This window comes from Canis lupus, chromosome 25 (assembly GCF_003254725.2).
Source record: "Canis lupus dingo isolate Sandy chromosome 25, ASM325472v2, whole genome shotgun sequence".
Lineage (NCBI taxonomy): Eukaryota > Metazoa > Chordata > Mammalia > Carnivora > Canidae > Canis > Canis lupus.
Genome location: NC_064267.1, coordinates 3567165 through 3570076, shown reverse-complemented (window position 1 = coordinate 3570076; position 2912 = coordinate 3567165).

The following is a 2912-nucleotide window of genomic DNA, read 5'->3' as shown; positions in this document are numbered from 1 at the left end:
CATCTGTGTGGCCACACCTCCCCACAAATTACTTGAAGGCAGCATAGTGCTTAAAAATGTTGACTAATTGGGAATATTATTACAGTTATTTAATTAATTGAGGTTAAAAAAAAGACAGAAAAGGGAAAAGAAAGAACATAATTCCTGTCCCACTGAACAGTATATAGTGGTGGAGAAATATTTTCCCTTTCCTAAAAATGACAATGGAGTTGTGTGAAAATGGAAGTAAATTAGATAAAATTTTTTCCTTATAAGTGACAGAAACCCAACTTGAACCAGATTAGGCAAAAGTAGAAAATTTATCCATCCACATAACTGAAAAGTATAGGAATTTACTGCTTCAGGCCTGGCTGTCTCCAGATGCTTAAATAATGTCGTCAGGCATTTGTTTCTTTTTCACCTGGCTCTATTTTCTTTTTTTTTTTTTTCCTGTTTTCTTACCTTTTTTTCTATTTTCTTTTTTAAAATAATTTTTTATTGTATAAGTTCTTTATATATTTTGGGTAGTAACCCTTTCTCTGCCCATTTTTTAATTCGGATTTTGTTGTTATTGAATTGCATGAGTTTAAAAAAATTTTTTTGTAGTTTCACTTTTTTATTTAAATTCCAGTTAATTAACATATTTAGTGATTTACAACACCCAATGCTCATCACAAGTGCCCTCCTTAAAACTCATCACCCATTTAATCAATCCCCCTGCCCACTGCCCCTCTAGTAATGCTGTTTGTTCTCTCTAGTTAAGAGTCTGTTTTATGAAGCCTGAGTTCATTATATATTCTAGATATTAGTTTCTTATCAGCTATTGTATACATAAATATGATTTGCAAATATTTTCTACCATTCAGAACATTGCCTTTTTATTTTATTAATATTTTTTGTGCAGAAACTTTTTAATTTGATTCAGTCCCATTTGTTTTTTTAGCTTTCATTGCAATTACTCTATTTATTTGTTTTTATTTATTTTTTCATTGCCATTACCTTTAGAGTCAGATCCAAAAAAATATTGCCAACAGTGTGTCAAGGAGCTTACCACTGATGTTTTCTTCTAGAATTTGTATAGCCTCAGGCCTTACATTCACATCTTTAATCCATTTTGAATTTATTTTGTGTATGATGTAAGATAGCGGTCCAGTTTCATTCTTTTGTATGTGGCTGTCCAGTTTTTCCAACATCATTTATTGAAGAACTGTCTTTTCCGCATTGTATAATCTTGCCTCCTTTGTTGTAAATTAATTCACCATGTATGTGTGGGTTTATTTCTGGGTTCTCTATTCTGTTCCATTGATCTATGTGTCTGTTTTTAGGATAATCCATACTATTTTGATTGCTATATCTTTGTAATATAGTTTGAAGTCAGGGAGCATCATACTTCCAGCTTTGTTCTTCTTTCTCAAGATTTCTTTGGCTACTACTTGTTGTCTCTTATGGTTCCATACAGATTTATAATTATTTGTTCCAGTTCTGCGAAAAATGCCATTGGAATTTCAACAGGGATTGCACTGAATCTGTGGATTGCTTTGGGTAGTATGGGCATTTTCATAATATGAATTCTTTTAATCCATGAGTATAGAATATCTTTCTGTTTGTGTCTTCTTCAAATTTCTTTCATCAGTGATTTAAAAATTTTCAGTGTAGAGGTCTTTCACTTTCTTGATTATATTTATTCCTATTTATTATTTTTGATGCCATTGTAAATGGTATTCTTAATTTCTCTTTCTGATATTTCACTATTAGTATGTAGAAATACAACCAATTTCTGTATATTGGATTTGTATCCTGCAACTTTACTGAATTAATTTATACTTCTAGCAGTTTTTTGGTAGAGTCTTTTCAGTTTTCTATATATAGAATCATGTCATCTGCACACAGTGACTGTTTTACTTTTTCCTTTCCCATTTGGATGACTTTTTGTTTCTTTTTTCTTAAGTGCATGTTGTATTTTTTCAAATGCTTTTTTCTGTATCTATTGAGATGATCATATGATTTTTATCCTTCATTTTGTTAATGTGTATCACACTGATTTATGGATATTGAACCATCCTTGACTCTCTGGAATAAATCCTTCTTTTTTTTTTTTTTTTTTTTTTTAAAGGAAATCTTTAGCACTGACAGTTTTTTTTTTTTTTTTAATTTTTATTTATGATAGTCACACACAGAGAAAATGAGAGAGAGAGAGGCAGAGACACAGGCAGAGGGAGAAGCAGGCTCCATGCACCGGGAGCCCGACATGGGATTCGATCCCGGGTCTCCAGGATCGCGCCCTGGGCCAAAGGCAGGCGCCTAACCGCTGCGCCACCCAGGGATCCCTGGAATAAATCCTTCTTAATCATGGTGTATGATCCTTTTAATGTTTTGTTGAATTTTATTTCCTAATATTTGTTAAGGAATTTTGCATTTATGTTCATCAGGAACTATTTTCTTTCTTTTTTAAAATTTTATTTTAGAGAGAAGGAAGAGGGGCAAATGGAGAGGGAAAGAGGATCCCAAGCAGGCCTTATGCTCAGCACAGAACATGATGCAGGGGAGATCATGACCTGATATATAATCAAGGGTTCAGATACTTAACTGACTGAGCCATACAGGTGCCCTTCATCAGGGACTATTTTCTGTTGGCTTCACTTCTGTTTCAGGTTTTCATCCAAATGATAGGAAAGATAGTTTCTAGTATAATCAGATCCAAATGGTCCCTAAATGTTCTACTTTTTTTGCATCCATATTAGTCCCTGAAAAAAAAAAAAAAAAAGCCCAACAATTCTGAGGGCTCTTCCTTGGTGTTTGTGCTTACAATAGACCAATCAACCATCTATTGAGTCCTGCAGAATAGGATACTCTGACTGGCAAGCTTGGGTCTTATGGCTGTTTTCTGGGGTGAGAAGGCAAGGTCTGATGATTGGCAGCCCCCACTGGAATTA